At 41.0% G+C, this 21,267-nt stretch overlaps 1 pseudogene; it reads left to right on the forward strand.

Moving 5' to 3' along the window:
• The first annotated feature begins 2,914 nt into the window (after positions 1–2,914).
• On the forward strand, positions 2,915–5,614 carry LOC142469266 (bone morphogenetic protein 7 pseudogene; annotated as a pseudogene).
• Positions 5,615–21,267: the final 15,653 nt, after the last annotated feature.

A 21,267-nucleotide genomic window follows, 5' to 3' on the forward strand; every position in this document is an offset into this window, starting at 1 on the left:
TAAAAGGTGGCTGGCCATTAATTGATTATGAAAGGCAAAAGTGCTATTAGCCAGATCTAGCTAATAGGGCGTTTGCCCATTACTGTGTGTGGTGGTTGTGTGTGTGTGTGGGGGGGGGGGATGAGAGTTTGTTGGGTGTAGAGGGGTGTTTTAGAGTGCCCATTAGTTGTAGTATTATATTTGGTATTTTATTGTAATGTGCAGTACTGTATATTTGACTGGGCAAAATCGCTATTAGCTATATTTGCCTAATTGTTTTTGCAAAAGTGATAACGCTTGTAAAAAAGGCACCTGCAGGCGATTTTGACATGTTATCACGGCTCTCTGAATAGCTATACATGCAAAGTCGCTTAAGATGCTTTTCAAGATTGCTAATATTTGTAACATTAAAATTTATAGTCCAGTATTTTTCCAGGGCTTCTCTTATCACAGTGTTTGTCAATGTCAGATTCATATTTTTCATGAGCCTTCTGTGTAAGCGTGACTGTCTGTTTAGGCTTTACACTCACATCTGTTGCAGTAGTGTAGAGCTCTCAGCGTTCGCGTTATCAATCTGATGCGTGGTGTCTAATGAGGTTCTGAGTCCTGCCATGCTGCAGGTGTCAGTAGACCTTTGCCAATGTGTGTGGTATATGGTCTGATACCTGCATCAGCGGCGGATGACTGCCTCAGAAAGTGCCAATCGGTGTCCTGTAGCGGTCAGCGTAGAGATGACTGTACTTACATGTGCATATAACATTGCTCTGACACATGTCCTAGTGGATGTCCTTAGCCTGGCCCTTGGTAGCCCTATCTGTGGGACGTAGCGTAGGGGTGGATCTGAGGGACTTCTCTCTCCCTTGTGCTGCTGTGCTGAGGTGCAGTGTGTCTACTCACTCTGTAGCTGTCTGTGCTCAGCCGTCTTCTTGTAGAACTGTTTCTTACTGTTCTGTCCCAGGTTTACTGGGGCTTCATAAGTTGAGACAGGCAGTTAACTCAGTTCCTTTTTCTATACAAAATGGGGTCTTCTTGAGTTTCTGGTGTTTTACTGCGGGAACATAAATCGAAATTATGGGAAAACTTATGGGAATGTATAAAAATAAGACATACTGTAGGTAAGAAACAAAAGCTCTCTCATGGGGAGAAGCTATGCAGAGGGCAGGAAGCTCTGAAAGGAAGGTCCAAAACACAGTCCCAGAGAGAAACAACTTGGACTGGACAATGGGATAAAGGAAAGTGCCAAGGCCCCAGGGGTGGGGAAAGGGATTTGCTAAGGCAGCAGCAGGAAACAAGAAGTATACTCAACCGGAGACAGAAAAGTATTCCCTGGGACAGGGCTGACCAACCTGATTGGGATTTGGAGCCATAATTTTTTCCAGAGTTATTGTATACCTGTATAAACTGACACAAAACATAACCTGACTGTGTCAGTGTATAGTGCCATCAAGTTATACTTGTGTCAGTGTATAGTGTGGAGTTTAACCTGACGGCACTATACACTGACACAGAGTGTGTAGCCAGCGGCACTACACATTAACACAGGGTATAACCTGACACAGAGTACAAGTAGGAGGAGAAGAAAGAGGTGGTGACACATGGGGATGGGAGGCAGTTGGGGTGACGGTGGAGGCAGTTGGGGTGACATGGGACAGAGTTGGGGTGACGGGGAGGCAGTTGAAGTGGTGGTGAAGACAGTTGGGATGATGGGGGAGGCAGTTGTGGTGATGGGGGGCAGTTGGGGGCAAGGTGATGACAGGGAGGCTGTTGGGGTGACATGGGGGGCAGTAGGGTGATTGTCCTTACCTTGCTCTCTAGTCTCCACATTCAGCACCAGGTGAAGCGCCCAGCAGGCAGGGTGTATACTCACTGTACCTTGTGCTACTTGGAAGGCCTTCCGGGTCTGCTGGTCAATAGGATCTCAGGAAAGGAGCTGTTAGGGAGCTCCTCCTATTCCATCTCTATGATCCCTCTGCATTATCTGCAGTCGGAGCTCTGGAGTGGTGTTTTTTTTTACAGCTCATACCTTTTTCTTCCCACACTCGCTCTTTCCAGGGGCAGCACATTAAGTACTGAAGGGCCGCATGGAGCCTGGGCTATGGGTTGGCCATCCTGCCCTGGGAGTATTTGTAAATATTATAACTTTAACTATATGTTTTGAGTGCCCTTATCTCCTCCTTACCCTGTTCTCTTTTCCAAACCTTCATATCATCGTTGTAGAGGTAAAACACATTAAGTATATTTTAGGCAAAAAGTTCACTAAATGCACTTCCTGACTTGGAACATCTTGATATTTCTATTGAAAAACTCATTAAGTGCCTATTTTGTTATAGTTCAGAGTTACCAAAACATAAAACAAATTAAGTATGTGATTTTGAAATACAGGCAGTCCTCGGTTATCCAACGGAATCCGTTCTGGAAGTAGCGTCTGATAGTGAAACCATTGTAAAGTGAGTTCCATGTTAATCAGTGGCGGTGAGTGTTGGATAACGCATTCAGGCGTTGGATAACGCATTCCAGCGTCAAAAAACGGCCCATAGGGTTGCATTGTAAAGTGTTGGATATGCCATTCGTTGTAAAGTGAAACGTTGGATAGTGAGGACTACCTGTAATGTCAAAAAGAACATTTAATTGCATTTTCCTCAGTACTCAAAGAATGTAGGTAATTACTTTTACCTCTACAACGGCGAAATAAGGGGGCATTATTCGGGCATTATTCGGATAACATTATCATAGTGGTAGAACAAACAAGATTAAGAACCACTTTCCACATTTAGAGGAAGATTTATTAACCTTCGATATGGGTTGGCATACTGCATAAGCCTTTAATTTAACCAAATCTACTATGTTATGGTTTTATTCATGTATCAGTAACCTGTGTATTACTTTTATATTGGGCTCAAGTACACGTTCTCTATGTTTTCCAATACAGATCCTGGGGAAATGAATGCCTGCTTAGAAAATAAAGGAGCCTACATATTCATATGTTACATATCACTGAGCTCCATATTGTCAGATTTAATATCGGAGAAGGAAGTCCACTCTAGTTTTATTCAAGGAAGGCTGAGGAGCCAGGAACGCAAAGAAATGCAAAGAGAGATCTTATCAATATTGGGTTTGCAGCACAGACCAAGACCACATTTATTCAAGAAAGAGAACTCTGCCCCCTTATTCATGATGGACTTGTACAATACAATGAATGTAGGTAAGGAAAATGTTGAAGGTTTTTTGTACCCTAAAAAGTCATTCTTTACTACACAGGAGCCACCACTAGCCAGTCTTCAAGACAACATCTTTTTCACTAATGCAGACATGGTCATGAGCTTTGTTAATTTAGTGGAGAATGACAAAGAATTCTTCTTTAAGAAATGCTATCACAAGGTATTTAAGTTTGATCTTTCTAAGATCCCTGAAGGAGAAGCAGTGACAGCATCTGAGTTCAGGATATATAAGGATTACATTCAAGATAATGAGACATTCCAGATCAGTATCTTCCAAGTGCTACAAGAACACCCAGGCAGGGATCTGTTCCAGCTAGATACACGAACCATCTGGGCCACAGACAAAGGGTGGCTGACATTTGACATCACGGCGACAAGTAATCACTGGGTGATAAATCCACACTACAACCTTGGTCTACAGCTATCTTTGGAGAACATGGATGGGCAAAGCATTAATCCCAGACTTGCAGGTCTCATTGGTCGACACGGTCCCCAGGACAAGCAGCCATTCATGGTTGCGTTTTTCAAATCCATGGAAATTCACTTGCGCAGTATTCGATCCACTGGCAATAAGCATCGGAACCAAGATGGAACCAAGTCACTAAAGGAGCAGGAGGACCTTCCTGTGGCCAATATCACAGAGAGCATAAGCAGCAGCAGTAGCAGCAGCCATGGGTATTCAAGACAAGCATGCAAGAAGCATGAAATGTATGTAAGTTTCCAGGATCTTGGCTGGCAAGATTGGATCATTGCCCCGGAAGGTTATGCTGCATACTATTGTGCAGGGGAATGCGTCTTTCCACTGAACTCTTATATGAATGCTACAAATCATGCAATTGTTCAAACACTGGTACACTTCATTAATCCTGAGACTGTTTCCAAACCGTGCTGTGCTCCTACAGAACTCGATGGCATTTCTGTCCTATACTTTGATGACAGCTCCAATGTTATATTAAAGAAGTATAAAAACATGGTGGTTCAGGCATGTGGTTGTCGTTAGGCTTATTGACAATTCCCATCTAAGAAAAAAGTGACACTGTGTGCTCATTTGCATGTCAATTCCCAGAATCCATAGCTACAGTGGAAGCATTGTATGCTAAGACAGGGCTGCGCAAACAAACATTTCCCTGCTCTCCCCTGCTGCCTGGTCTAACCCTTGCTCAGCTCCGACGTCAAATGCCACCACGGGGTCATGTGACGTCACTTTGCCATAGCAACACGACATCATGTGACCCCGCGGCTTCATTTTTTTGCTAGGTTGCCATGGCAACACGTCGCTGGAAAGTTAAGGTAAGTAAAGTTGCAGAGGCTTTGCGCGATCTCCGGCATCTAATTTAAATGCCTTTGGGGAAGCGCAGAACCTCTGTAACCACCGCCCCCCCCTGAAAACCTCATGTCCCCCTGAGGGAGCGCGCCCCCTTGTTTGCGCACCCCTGTATAAGAGATAATGGTGAAAAGCAAGGTTACAGACCTGCCAGACATGTGAATATGCTCACAAGTAATATTTTTCTTTGCCATTTAGGATTCCAAACTTGCTGGATAAACACAAGGCCGGTGCAAGGGTATTTGGCGCCTTAGGTGCCCCCTCTCTCTCTCGCTGTCATTTTCTCCCCCCCCCCTCTCTCTTGCTCTGTCATTTTCTCCCCCCTCTCTCTCTCTGTCATTCTCTTCCTCCCTCTCTTGGTCATTATATCTACACCCCTCCCTCTCGCCCTGACATACATACAAAATGGGACAAATACACACAGGGCAGCCACAGAAAACACAGAACAGAACACAAACAGACACACACAACAGAGCAGAACACACACAGACACAGAGACACATGAAACAGAACAGAGCAGGCCACAGGACAGAGACATACAGCCTCCCGTCTCTCTGCTCCATGCTTAGCCACGCCCCCAGGCTTCTAATGCCTCTTGCTGATTGGCTGCATTACCCAGCAGCCAATCAGAATGAAGGAAACTGACCAGCTCTCCCCATGCTTTGGAAACCCGCCTGCAGTGTTAGAAATTTGCTGCCCCAAAATGATGGCGCCCTAGGCGGCCGCCTAGTTGGCCTAATGGTTAAACCGGCCCTGTATAGGCATATTGTTTAAATGTAGATCATTTGTTTTTATTTTTCATTTCTTTACGTAATCTGCATTGTGAATGCCAAAGTAAATATTACAAGTTGTGCCATTTATTTTTTCTTATGTTGAAAATCAGTCACCTTTTAAAAGTACAACATTCTATGGTTATTCTTTACAATCCTCTATATAAGCGATAAAATGAGACATTAGCTACCTAGGTTTTACTCCCTTAAGCAAGGAAATAGCCATGTTAAATATTGCACATTTTCCTGCAGATATATGGTGTGTGTTATTGGATCAAATGGAAGCAAGGAATAACTGTAATATTTCAGATGTTAAAATGCTACATGGACATAAAATGTATATCAACTGTGAAAGGCTACCAATATTAAACACTTGTTGAGTCATTTTCCTTCCATGCTACTTTATTATGAATGGTCTAAACAAAAAATACAAATGTAAACGGGTTTTGTTTCTAATGTTCTAAAAAACAGCTTTTCATATAAAATCTTCCATTTATGCAGGACAGTTACAATCAAATAGAATCACTTTCCAATCATTCTTTACACTACAGTATGTGATGTAAGTTAAAGTGATATTATTACCAATATCAAAGTCTCTACTGTGTCATTTAGAAAGACAAACATCTATTAATTAGTTAATTAAGATCTTCAAGCCTCTGACAGCATGGACTATAATTATCATAGCTAATATTCTAAATATTTGTAGGAAAGCCGTGAGTGTAAGAACATATTGCAGCCCAGAGCCCTTTAAAAAAAAAAAAAGAATACCACCATCTTTCCTAAGGCCTTGGACGCTGCGTCCGGTGGCACGTGCAGCCGCGTGCGCCACCAGCCCCTTACCTGCACTCTGTTGGTCCCCGCTGCCTCCTCCCTCCGTGGCTCACTACATGCTGTGACGCATCAGCCGGCCAGCGCTACCAGAAGAAGGTGTTCTGGAGCGTTGACGCGTCACGTGGTGCGCATGTGAGCCAATGAGGAGGTGAGCAGGGGAACAGGGAAGGAGCTCGTAGGGAGGCGGCCTCTTGAGCTGTGTGTCACGGCTTTTTTTTTTTTTTTTTTTGCCGGCTCAAGTTTCATTCAGGAGGAGGGCGCCTGGCCTCCGGGCTCCTGCACACCGGAAGAGGGGAGGGGGGTACGAACAGACGGACCCTCCGTTCAAAGCACGCCCCCCCCCGCTCAAACCACGCCCCCCCCTGCTCCGGCTCCAGCTCCCTACAGACCGCAGATAGCGGTCTGTGCCTCTCAGCGCGCTGCCTGCATGCAGTGCTGGCGCGCTGACTGAGGGAGCGGGGCCTTAGCCTTAGAAATAACCAAGGAGCACAGTCAGAATATACCAGGAATGCTATGTAATGATAGACAACGATCTTTTGCATGATATAATTAAATATAGAAGAGGCTATCCAAGCATCTTACAAAAAAAGAAGGAAAAAAATGTTGTTTTAATATATGCAGCCCTTTGTTACCTTTGTTGAAAACAAGTAACATAAGATGTCAATTGATTGGTTCTCACGTGATCGATCAGCAAAATCCTGTTTCCCAGGGTTTATTAAAGGGCTGCCTCTCAGGTTCAAATCAACCCTTCAGTCAGTGTAACTCATCAGCTACAATGTATTCTTATATTACCAAGGTAACATTAACTATTGTTACAGTTTGCAGCTCAAAATGCTAGGAATATTGGCAAATTATCACAAACAGGAAAGTGTTGCAATGATCTTGCACTGCTGGAGAGGTGAGCTAAAACCTGCTACAGAAATCAAAGAATGTGCAGTAAGTTAAAACTCATTAAAAATGGCATGAACAGTTGAATTTTAAAATAAAAAGTGTAGTAAGTATTAATTAATACTGCTTTATTTAAAAAAAAAAACATGTAGGATATTGCTCGTTTAAGCTCAACTGTCTTTACAACTTGTTGGTCTCAAATGTATCTCAGAAAAATGTCAATAATACTTTCGATTGGATACAGCTCCAAGTGTTCAGACTTTCCAAGGCTCCGTGAGAGGATATCCAGGGGAGAATTGGGTGCCAAAGATCTTGGGGAATCTAGAACCTAATTGGCTACAACAAAAGTATGATTATTTTTATTATGGAAGCTTACGCAACAATTTGAATTAGTTCAACTCAATTAAGACGTATTCATATATTAAAGCTGCAATTCAAGCTCCCGTTTTTTTTTATTTACTTCAATAGTTTCATGTGGGCAATCTGTACTTACCTAAAGAACTGTATAGCTGCAGGTCAATTCGTTCTCCATGTATTGATCGGCGAAGTTTGGTGACATCTTTAGATCTGGGGAATGTAAATGGTTGCTATAGTAACAAACATGCTTGTTAAAATAGAATACAAGAAAATTGGTCTTTCAAAGTTGTTGTTTTTTAAAACAGAGAAGGCTATAAGTATTTTTTCTTACTACAGAACTGATTTATTTACAAAAAAACACACATGCAGGATATTGCTTGAACTGCAGCTTTAAGTAAATGTAATATAGCAGTATATGATAAAGAAAATTCTAAAAAAAAAAAAAAATACATGGATCCCATTCTAAATAGTATTTTTTTTTTAACGAAACCACTCTCATATAATAATATTTACCATGTGAGAAAATATGAAAAGTTGAATATCACCTAGTACTGATTAACTAAATCCGGAAAAGTTTTTTTTTTTCTCATTACAAAAAAAATGGAAATCTTGCAAATTACGGAGCGGAGTAAAAATGTAGACAAATTTGAATCTTGTATGACACGTTAAGACTTTCAAAATAGGTCATTTTATAAATTGCAGCACTTATTTTGTAGTTTACCTGTTAGAATATCCCAGGCGGCAACAGTATGCCCGACATACAGAGAGAGAGCTGAAAACTAGAATCGGCGATATTAGGTCAGGGGTGGCCTCCACTCCTCAAGGGTCATCAACTGGTCAGGGATATCCGGAAAACCGGACTAGCTGGTGGCCCTTGAGGACTGGAGTTGGCCACTTCTATATTATATATTAGAAACATTGAGAGAGATGTCGCCTCTCATAGGGGTTTATGGTATACGAGCTGGAGAGCCGAGCGGGTGACTTCAATGGAGAATTTCAGCTGAACCCGGCAGGTTGTCGGCTTTGGCTAATATAGAATACGTTCCAGAGAACTTGTAAAGATGTTGCATGCTGTACATTTAAAAACTTTATTTAAAAGTTAAAAGTTCCCCCTTCCAAAAATGAGCCATTGAGGGCTTCTGAATCATATTACCAGCCTTATTCTTTTTATTTGATTGTTCTACCTGTGTTTTATTTTCACTTTTTTTTTTTACAAAGTCCCAAAATAGGCCAGTAAGGGCCGTTCTATAGAGCATGCGGCCGTGCGTTCCTAAGTGAACGCGCGTGCACTTGCTGCATGCTTTCCGTGTACATAGAGCCGGGGGCTGCAGGTAAGTGTATGTGCGTGTATATGCATGTACTGTATATGCGTGTATGTGTGTGTGTATATGTTGTGTGAATGTAAGTGTAAGGGGAGTGTAAGTAAGATTTTTTTAAATTAAAAAAAAGTTTAATACATTTTTTTTGTGTGTGCATTTATTTAGCTCCTCCCCCCCACACACACACATCCATACAAACACGCATGCATACACACATACATACACACCAATACATACATTTGAGCGCAGGCAGCGGCGCGAAAAGATTAATTTCTTCATCTTCGCCGCTATCTGTCGGCTCCCCTCTCCCTGCCATGCGCGGCACATCTATAGAAAGGCTGACTGACGTCAGCCAACTAAAAATCCGCGCACGCACACGGCGCAGCACGCGCCCGGCACTATAAAATGGTCACACTCATAGTGAGAAACTGTCAGTTATACTCTGCCAGGTGCGTTGTAGAGTGGCTGTTCTAGTAGATTCTTATTTTTTTCCCCAGGCCAATAAAAAACTGCTGTGGGGTATATGCTAACCATGCTCCTCTGACCATTTGCCATAGGTGACAGTATAATTGGTACACCAACAATATAGTATACACCAATCCTAAAACGTAATCTCGTCGTGCCTCCAATGTAACCCCTCTTTGTTTCTCCTTAGACTAACTTCTATATGCTATGGTGGGGGCCCGCGTCCTACTCCCCATTATAACAGTGTGATCCCAATAATGGGCATGTGAACCAACGATCAGGCAATAGGACACGACACCAGGCCTTGAATAACAAACATATTTATATAAAACTCTTACTATCCCAGATATAGACATAAACGTGATCCTCAATTGGAGGTGTTTAGAAACACTGAGCAGTCATGTACCAATGTCTTTCCAAACTTCCCATGACCCCGTGTTATAAAGGGCACATGTGTTGGTGCTTGCACAATGTTGGAGCTCTTTTAATTGTGGATGTAACCGCGGCAGGCCTTTTCTTCACAATCTTCTGTACCACTTTATGTAACGGACGATCCCTTCTTTAGTTACTCACAACACCTGTAATACGATTGAACGGGGCTCGTCTCAGCTCTCTCTCTCAGGGATGGCTATTCTTTCATCTCAGTAGTTCTCTCGGATCCTTAACACTCCGCTGGGCCTCCGTGCTGGAGGGACAGACCCCAAGTCTCTGTCAGTCCATCCTGAGATCACTCGGGCTCTACCCACGACTGACTCCACATGCTGTTCCATCCCCCTTTAAAGGCTTCTCTTTCCTTAGCCCCTCCTCTCTCACAGCCTTTTCTATTGGCTGCTTCTCTGTCTATGAGTCACATGTCTATTTCACACCGGAGAGGAATCTGCCAGGAGGCAGTGTGAGTGTATAGCATACACCATACAGAGGTTACATTGGTATGAGCCTGGGGGGCATTGGGAGTAGATATAGGCTTGAGGTGGTGGGTGGTTAGTTGCTATGGGTCTGAAGGGGTAGTAGGTATGAGCCTGGAGCGGAGATGGGGTAGTAGGTATTGGCTTAGGGGGTTTGAGGTAGTAGGTATGGTTTTGAGGAGGTAGTAGTTATGAGCCTGGGGGTGGTATTAGGTATGGGAATGGGTGGGGAGGGGTTTGGGGTAGAAGATATGGGCCTGGGGTGGGAGATGGGGAGTAGGTATAGGCCTAGGTGGGGGAATAAGCATGGGCCTAGAGAAGGGAGAAGAAGAAAGAGGGGGTATGGACCTGGGAAAAGGGAGACCTAGAACAGAGGGAGACCCCGGAGCCGACAGTGCAGGAGGGCATTGGACCACACCGAGGTGGGGCCCACCGAAGACTCAAGACCATGCCAAAAGTCCAGCTGGAAGGAGAGGTGGACCCACCCAGGAGCCTAAGAGAGCGGCGAACCCATCCAGAAGCAGGAAGGAGAGGCAGACTTGCCTGAGGGAACATTTTTGGAAATTAGACCGACTTCTGCTTTGGCCCAACTGCCTGTGGACTAGAAATGTTCGCTTCTTTATTGATGGAAGACTCCATGTAAGTACAATACATATTAATGGAAGACTCCATGTAAGTAAATATCATTACTATGTTCTTTGAAGAGTTAACAAATGAAATGCAGCTTAGCGATAACACGCACAAATAGTAATTTCTATCTCATTTCAGATAAACTGACTAACAGTTTAAAAAATAGTGGGAGGAGCACACAAACCAAATGGAGCAGGAAGGACCCAGAATACAAAAAATGAATAAAAGGGCACTTTAATGTGTCATGAGACCCATCCAACGCGTTTCGAGCGTCACAGCGTTCTTTCCTTGATAAAGAACGCTGTGACGTTCGAAACGCATTGGATGGTTCTCATGACACATTAAAGTGCCCTTTTATTCATTTTTTGTACTCTGTGTCCTTCCTGCTCCATTTGGTTTGTGCACTCCTCCCACTGTTTTTGACTTCTGCAATCATCACTGGAAGCTGCACAGCCTGCCAGCCACACCAAGGATATGTGAGTACTTGCATCTACTGAGGGGAACCTGCCAATGAGACTGGTTGTGGGTGGGCTTGTACTACCTACCACCGGTCTTCAGGAGGATAGTACCCATTCTGGTTATTATATATCTCACGATCAATATTGGTTATTACGTTTACCTTTGGAAGGTGGTTTTGACATTATTATACCTTATTGTCCTGGCATTGGAGCGCTTTTGCCAGTTTATCCATCTGACTGACAGTTTAGGAGGATTATTGGTTCTCATCCATACCCATTACTGGCATTGCCACTACTTTTTTTCTGAAATTGCCTTATTTAAATGGTACTGGCAGGTAGAACTTGTCTGTATAAGATCTCTTGGTCTCTGGCATCTACGGACCCATGTTACTTCAAATTATCCGGACAAAGAGCCACGGAGTGGCCCAGCCAGGTCTGTTGCTCCCTTGCCATTATAGTCAATCCAAGTAGAGGCAACATGTCAAGCCCCAAATTGCCTCCAAATACACACAAATGTATTTATTTTTCTTGCATCTGCTGAAAACATGAGAACCTTGGTAATCAAATGTATTACATTGGTGGCGTTAAATTACATTAATAAAAGGGAATACTTGATCTGGATTTGAGTCTTTCCACTAAATTATGTGTTCAACAAGTTACTGAACCCTAACTTCTAATAGCTCTCAAGCAAGCTGATGGACGTTATAGAATACTGTATGTAAAAATACTTTGATGGTTTGATGCTTATAGACATATTTAAAATGCCGGCTTTAAATGGAAATTTCTAGACAAACTGGCATTTGCATCTCTTGTATGTAGCATCTAGTGATCATATTGTGATAAGCTCCATTCTATGCAATAGAAGATATACAAAACAGAAATACAGGTCAGCCACAAGTGCATAATGTCAACACAGTTGCTTCATTATAATATATATATATATATATATATATATATATATATATATATATATATATATATATATATATATATATATATATATATATATATACTGTATTAGCAAATGGAAATATTCCTGTATGCTCATTTGCATGTCTTAGGCAGGTTTGCAACCCCGCTTTTCACCATTATCACCCAGCACACAGTGCTTCCATTGCATCAAGGGATTCTTAGAAATGACATGCAAATGAGCACACAGTGCCACCTTTTGCTTCAAATCCACATGATATGGACCCCTATAAGCTTATGCCTGCTGCATTAAACAGCTTTAAAGCACAGCCTGCATTAAGATGCATAGCCAGTAAATCTACCCACAGACAGCCGTTTCGACCTTTAGGGTCTCATCAGTCTGAGGCTGGTTATAATGGCTTTGCAATTTGAAGCTTGGGATATGTATATGTATATATATGTATATATATGTGTGTGTGTGTGTGTGTATATATATATATGTGTGTGTGTGTGTGTGTGTGTGTGTGTGTGTGTGTGTGTGTGTGTGTGTGTGTGTGTGTATATATATATATATATATATATATATATATAAATGTAAATACAACTGTATGCTCATCTGCATGTCTTAGGCAGGTCTGCAACCCCGCCTTTCACCATTATCACCCAGCACACAGCACTTCCACTGCAGCAAGGGATTCTGGGAAATGACATGCAAATGAGCACACAGTGCCACTTTTTGCTTCAAAAACCATTTTTAACATGGTTCCCTATATTCTTAAGCTTGCTGCATGGTCACAGCTTTGAGCACAGCTAAGGTTAAGACCCATTAAGGTCGAGACAGCTGTCTGTGGGTGGGTTTTCTGGCTATGCACCATAACCTTGGCTGTGCTCAAAGCTGTGACCATGCAGCAAGCTTAAACCTATAGGGAACCATGTTAAAAATGGTTTTTGAAGCAAAAAGTGGCACTGTGTGCTCATTTGCATGTAATTTCCCAGAATCCCGTGCTGCAGTGGAAGTGCTGTGTGCTGGGTGATAATGGTGAAAAGCGGGGTTGCAGACCTGTCTAAGACATGCAGATGAGCATACAGTTGTATTTACATTTGCATATTTGCTTTGCTGTGGAGGGTTTTTGTCACTTTTTTTACTCACCATAACTTAGCTATATATATATATATAAAAATAAATAAAATAAAAAAATCTTCTGAGGGATCACCATATAGAGAGCTGTGACATCTCTGGATCACAATTGTGATTTCTATATTCGCAACTGAAATGAGAGACATTTAAATGTTTTTCTCTGCCAATTGGGGGTTCCCAGAGTTCAGAGCACCATAGTTTAGCTTACGGGGATCCCCAGGTTAAGAAAAAAGATTGCATCAAATGACTTTAAAAGAATTAACAATGCATTGCTACTTTAATGATATCCCAGAACCAACTGATATATTTTAAGCAAAGTGCAGAAGAAAGCTGATTATTACTTATATGTGCATCATGTATCCCCCCTATGAAACCCTGCCCTTGAGCCATATACCACTTTCCATATGCCTTGCATAAGCAGAGGAGAATTGACACAAAGTATCACACAATTCTAACAATCTAATATTATAAAAATGACTTTAGAAAAAAGTTACAACTAGTCTAGGAGCCTGATACACACACCCAGCAATGTATTAATAAAGAAGGCGTCGAAAATTACAAAAGTCAAGTGTTTGCTGACAATGTTAAATCCAATATACAAAGAACTTATTTTTACAACACACACATTTTATATGTGTCAAAACATGTGTAGCATTCTTATAAGGAGCGGGATTGTTTGATTCATATAAAATGTAGAAATGGCATAAATGTATCAATTAGAGGTGTTTTGTTAAGTGCCATTTCCTTGGTTTTCATACAGCCTCCCTTTCTTGTACTGACATTAGCATTCATAAGGACTATTTCCCGTATTTACTAAGTGTTATCCCACAAGACACCTTCACGCACCGGATGACTCCATATGACCCATTCAAGTGAATAGGGGTCTTCTGTCACCAGGTGAATAAGGTGCCTTCTTTTGCCATAAGGTGTCTTATTTCAGACCACACTTGGTAAATATGCCCCTATATCTTTTCGATGTTGATAGTAAAGTTACATACCGTGTCAGTCAAAACGGATTGGGAGTTATGTAACAAAGTATCCCAGACTGCAAAACTAGGGCACAAAACAAGCATTTCTTTGTACTGCACACTCAATAGGGTCTTGTGCTGTTGACTTGTTTGCACTAGTTTTGCAGTCAGGAGACTTTGATGCATCACACTGTGTCACATCACTCTGCTAATGACTGGCTAGAACTATTAGCACTAGTTCTGACATCATTGTCATTGAAGAATACATGACAAACTCATTGTATAACTAATGCAATTTAAATGGGAATTGAATTACACGAGTTTGACTCATTGGTATGAAATTGCATATACTTTTGTGAAGTATGCATGAATTTGTTCAAATTTTAAAAGATAGCAACAGCAAAAACCAATATGACGATTTTCAGTATATAGTTTGTCTCATACTCAGTATGGCTTATATACCTTTTGTACTAGACTGTCTGTCACTTCCCAGCACACTTCTGTGATAACATACAGTAGCAACAGTGGATAATCCCTTTACAATACAAAACACCTGTAATTAAACATACCTTTATATAATTGTTACAGATATGTTGGACATGCATGATTGTATTACTGAAATGTCTATCATATCTTGAAACCTTGTTAGTAAAAATCAATATTAAGCAATATTTGCAGCATTTAACATTTGCTCTGAAGTAGAAAATACATCATTGTTTTTGTTGGATTTTCTGGAATCATGGCTCTTAATGATAGAACTGCCTGGTAACTGGGAGTTTTCACAAGTTAAGGAGGTGTTTAGCTGCATTGTATTTTTTAGGAAATAACTATGGATGTTGGCAATGGGGTCTCTGTATGAAAGGAAAAGTGGTACATTTCTAGGGGGGACAATATGCACCATGTAGATGTAGCCAGCTTAATTGTTCCTAGTAATAACACAACATATCACATTATAACACAGAATATTATGGTTTCGAGAGCATTCAGTGGCAGTGATGGCGCAGAATAACATATACCACCATATTGCATATAGCTATGAAGAAGGCTACTAATGTATGTATGAAAAAAAATATTTTTTTTTTTAAACAATTAAAATCAACGGGATTCTATTAGTTATATAAACCTGGTGAACATTGTTGCTTCAGAATGAACAAACACACAGAATCCCAGCAAGCTCCAGAATTAATAATTTTTTTTGCCTTTATACAAAATCCCAATGTCTTTACATATGGGCCAAAATATAAAGAACACATTGTTATAATAGGATGGAATATTCTTATTTATTGCTCATGCCAGCTTCATGTTTACTTTTCAAAAATGAATCAATATCTACTTAACTCAGGGTCTTCCTGTGTCTCTAGAAGTATTGCTGCTTTAAGGAATAATAATGTAGCAATTGGGGAAAATGTTTGAGTAACTAGTCAGTTAACATTAAGTGAAGGAAAGCTCTCTTTGGGTCTACCATATGTCTTTAAATTAGAACATGTACATAAACTTGGACAATTCTACTATCATTTATAATAAATGAATGAATTTTAGCAATGAGTTGTAGTCTCCTTCTAGACCAAAGAGATACACTTGAGCACTGTGATGGCAGATACAACTAATATCTTTAAAAAACAAACAAACATCTTTTTAGAAAGGAAAGATGTACAGCGATACACCAAATAAGTAAACATGGGGAGGATGCTGATCCAGGAAGAAAGCTGATTGCCATTATTGGAGTCAGGAAGGAATTGATTTTTTCCCTTATGAGACATCATTGGATAATGTTTCACTGGAGTTATTTGTTTGCCTTCATCGGGTTCAAAATACTGTAAATACAAAGATAGGATAAAGTATCTGTCGTCTAAATTTAGCATAGGTTGAACTCCATGGACACATGTCTTTTTTCAACCTCATCTACTATGTAACGTTCACTACTCCGAAAATTGATTCCATATAACCCTTTCCCACAGTCTCGAAGTGGCATACATAACTGTAATATTCAGCTAAAATAAACATGTGTCTTCCTTTAGATCTCTTTACGAATGTTTGCTTTTACAGGCATGTGGTGCAATTACTCAGATCTGACAAGCTTATTTGTGCTAGTAAATAACTGTTGAAGCTACACTGTACGGTGGGAAGTTGCACACAAAGGGCTCGGTGTATCAAAGCCCGAATACAAGTGCAATATCTTTATTCAAACACTGATAAAAAAAACCGTGCGTCAGGCTGCGTTAATGTAGTAATATTTGCTGCATCAATTTTGGGCATGTCTGTGTCTGTCTGCGATGAGATGAGGGATTTCTGGGTCAAGTGGGAGGAGCTACATTTGCATAATGGTGCAGGTCTGTGTGTTAAGAAATGTGCAATGGTATAGAACTGTGATGTGAAATAAAGTGTACAATAGCGTAAACACTTACACGGCCTTGTGTAAATGCTTTCACATCAAGGTATCTTTACTTTAGGTGTCTTCTCTTCTGTGTTCTTTCCGCTTATACTTTTCTTCTCCTCTGGTGTGAAGTAAAGCGTCTCTGGTCTTCTCCACAGGAATGGTTTGCGATGTTGTCCTCAGAGTTAAATGAAACGAAAACAAATACGTAAGGGACAAGACAGAATATATAAAATATATCTGGGGTAGACAACTGTATTAAGATCAGAAAAGCAGAGGAATACTGCATCCACTCACACGGACAAGCGTGAGTGATCTCTGGAGGGAGGTGTCTTTGATGGCACCTCACTGCAGGGCTGTCACGCACCCCACCTGCTCTTCGCATCAAACAATAGGGAAAAGGGGGTGAAGGGGCGGAGGTGGGTTAAAATGTAACCACGTAAGGTTAGCAGTAGACTCACACGGCCATGTGTGAGTATGGACTCAAATTGGTATCTCTTCTCCCCTCTCTGGAGCTTCAAATCCAAACCTTCAACTGAGTTTGTTAAATCACTCAAATAGTGCCTGGTTCACACGATAGTACACAAGGGTACAAGGGTGAAAAAATCATGATATTTATTGACACCAACAGGACAAAGTCCCAACAAAACATTTAAAAAGCACTTAGTCAAAATGACTTAAGAGCTGGATATGCATAGAAACAGCCAGTCTATCAGAAAATGTTCGTGCAGAATACTCAAGTGCGCAGCTAACTCTCCGCGTCCGGGTGGTATGCTGTGCTCCTGCTTCCTGCTTCTGACGGTGGCTGAAGTGGTAAAAAAGTACTCAGGGATAGTAGCAACGCATTTCACCCTTCTTGGGCTTCCTCAGGCTCCGTAGAAAGGTATGGCTGGGGTCATAGCCTTATGTAGGGATCCCTCAGCCAATCCGATCCTCTCCCTGAGTCCCTCCCTTGCTTGGATGACGTGTCTCCGTTTAGTCCTCTCAGCTGTCAAATCTCAGGGTTAATGAGCGCTCGAAAGTCGCGCTCTCACTCCTTAGCATTACGTCCCTTGACCCATTTCAAATTGGTTACATGATTTGCGATTTCATGATAAATAAATAAATAAATACGTGCACTGTGTCAGCACAGACTCACAGGTCATTTGAACATCTGTTCAGCTATGAGATTAATTTAGTAGACAGACCCCTTACTTAGATACAGGGGTTAACATGTTGCTTAGTTCATCACAGGGGTACACATGGTGATTACAGAATTAATAGTGTAAAGACACATACAGATATTTAAATAAATTTATATTAAAAGAATTTATATTAAAAGAACGAGTATCATTAATTTAATGCTAAAAATTATGATGAATAGTAAAATTCCTTATATAAAATCCTAAACAATGATAAAACATATTTCATATGGATACTTAAAATACATACTTTTTGATAACTTTGGTAAAAATGTTATACAAAACTTAAACATGGATATGGTCATACAGACGTCGAATTGTTGTTTCTGATGAGAGGTGTCATCTGGAATAGAACATGACAAAACAGAATAAAGTTAATGTCTTATATCAGAATGGATACATGGTACTGCTTAACTTAAATCTGATGGGATAGCTGATGGCTATATAAAAACATGTGGTGACATTTAAAGAAACAGACGTGTCCCCAAATGTTGTGTGCCCTGCGAGACATACTGTCAGCTAAATGAAGGCCCCGAGGTCTATGTCTATATTTAGACCTTTCGGGGTTAGGGTCTTCAACCTGTAGATCCAGTATGTCTCGCGCTGGCAAAGTTTCAGGAGTCTATCCCCTCCTCTCCAATGTGGGTCTACTCTCTTGATCCCCTTGTAGCTTAAACCTTCAGGATTACCTCCATGGCATAGGCTGAAATGCCTAGAGACGTTGTGTGTCATTACCTGCCTGCGTATGTTGCCCAAGTGCTCCAGTATTCGGACCCTAAGTGGTCTTGACGTGCGGCCCACGTACTGGAGGCCACAAGGGCAGGCAAGCAGGTAAACAACATACTCAGTTCTACAGTTTATCATTTGCTTTATTTTGAAAGCCTTTTTTGTGGTATTTGAGCTAAAAGTTGCTTTCTCCCCCTTTACTACTTGTTTACAGGCTTTACAATCTTGGCATCCGAAGAAGCCCACCGGAGGGGGTAACCACTGCTTCTCATTTGGAGTCTTTGTTCTCTTGAATGTGCTTGGTGCTAATTTCGCTTTAATAGACTGTGCTTTCCTGAATATAACTCTAGGTATGTCTGGAATGTGTCCATTTAGGATTGGATCCTTCTGGACCACATGCCAGTGCTTATGTATGATGTCCCTTACTTTGTTTGCTTCCATGCTGTAAGTGGTAATAAAAGCTGAATTAAAAGTACTCTCGTTTGTCTTTTTTTGGGTTTTCAACAAATCGTCTCTAGGAATTGCTTCCAGTTTTTTCGCTGCTTCACTTATAATTCTGGGTTGGTATCCTCTCTCTAAGAATTTTCCCTCTAGTGTATGTGCTTGTTTTTTGAAAATTTCATGGTCCGAGCAGTTCCTTTTAATTCTCCTGAACTGGCCATAGGGGATGTTATTAAGCCACTTAGGGTGGTGGCAACTGGAGGACAGCAGAAAGTTGTTCGCGTCAGTGGGCTTAAAAAAAGTCTTTGTTTTGATTTTGCTCTGTTCTACATAAATCGTCAGATCAAGAAAGTTAATTGTGTCTTTGCTATGTTCCGAGGTGAATTCTAGGTTGATGTTGTTTTTGTTTATGTGGTTAATAAATTCTCCTAGCAGTATCTCGCTCCCTTTCCACAAGAACAACACATCGTCGATATAGCGATGCCATGAAACCAAATTGGCACTGAAGGGATTATTTGACCATATTGTGTTCTCCCAATTTGACATAAAAATGTTGGCAAAGCTTGGGGCGAACCCCGTGCCCATCGCGGTCCCACAAAGTTGTAGGAACAGATCGACATTAAACCAAAAGACATTATGTCCTAAAATAAAATTGATACTGTCTAGAATAAAAGTACCCTGTTCCTTTTTGATAAGAGTATCTTTAAACATTACACTTGATACTGCCTCTATACCGTCTAAATGTCTTATACATGTATATAGGGATTTAACGTCACATGTACCCAGTATGTAATCATCCTGCCAATTAATCTCCTGTAATATATTTAGGACCTGCGTCGTGTCCTTTAAATAGGATTTGCCTGCAGTCGCGTATTTTTGAAGGAAGAAGTCTACATATTCTGATAAGTTATGTGTAAGGGACACGATGCCGGATATTATCGGCCTCCCAGGGGGGGTTTCCAAGCATTTGTGTATTTTCGGTAGAAACTTATCAATGATCAGTCCATCACCATCAAACCAGCAGATAAAGGTGGGGGAGTGGTGGTGATGGACACTGAATATTATCTACAAGAAGCAGGGAGAATCTTAGTGGATGAAAAAACTTATCAAAAACTGTTAAGTGACCATACAAAGCAATTTAAAAAGAACTAGACGTTATCCTAGACAGAGGGAAAAGTTTAGGAATATTAACCACGAAAGAATGGGGCTATATACAACAGGAAACACCAATTTAACCAGTGTTTTATTTTCTACCGAAAATACACAAATGCTTGGAAACCCCCCCTGGGAGGCCGATAATATCCGGCATCGGGTCCCTTACGCAAAACTTATCAGAATATGTAGACTTCTTCCTTCAAAAATTCGCGGCTGCAGGCAAATCCTATTTAAAGGACACGACGCAGGTCCTAAATATATTACAGGAGATTAATTGGCAGGATGATTACATACTGGGTACATGTGACGTAAAATGCCTATATACATGTATAAGACATCTAGACGGTATAGAGGCAGTATCAAGAGTAATGTCTAAAGATACTCTTGTCAAAAAGGAACAGGGTACTTTTATTCTAGACAGTATCAATTTTATTTTAGGACATAATGTCTTTTGGTTTAATGACGATCTGTTCCTACAACTTTGTGGGACCGCGATGGGCACGCGGTTCGCCCCAAACTTTGCCAACATTTTTATGTCAAATTGGGAGGAGAACACAATATGGTCAAATAATCCCTTCAGTGCCAATTTGGTTTCATGGCATCGCTATATCGACGATGTGTTGTTCTTGTGGAAAGGGAGCGAGATACTGCTAGGAGAATTTATTAACCACATAAACAAAAACAACATCAACCTAGAATTCACCTCGGAACATAGCAAAGACACAATTAACTTTCTTGATCTGACGATTTATGTAGAACAGAGCAAAATCAAAACAAAGACTTTTTTTAAGCCCACTGACGCGAACAACTTTCTGCTGTCCTCCAGTTGCCACCACCCTAAGTGGCTTAATAACATCCCCTATGGCCAGTTCAGGAGAATTAAAAGGAACTGCTCGGACCATGAAATTTTCAAAAAACAAGCACATACGCTAGAGGGAAAATTCTTAGAGAGAGGATACCAACCCAGAATTATAAGTGAAGCAGCGAAAAAACTGGAAGCAATTCCTAGAGATGATTTGTTGAATGCCCAAAAAAAGACAAACGAGAGTACTTTTAATTCAGCTTTTATTACCACTTACAGCATGGAAGCAAACAAAGTAAGGGACATCATACATAAGCACTGGCATGTGGTCCAGAAGGATCCAATCCTAAATGGACACATTCCAGACATACCTAGAGTTATATTCAGGAAAGCACAGTCTATTAAAGCGAAATTAGCGCCAAGCACATT

This window comes from Ascaphus truei, chromosome 18, assembly GCF_040206685.1.
Source record: "Ascaphus truei isolate aAscTru1 chromosome 18, aAscTru1.hap1, whole genome shotgun sequence".
NCBI lineage: Eukaryota > Metazoa > Chordata > Amphibia > Anura > Ascaphidae > Ascaphus > Ascaphus truei.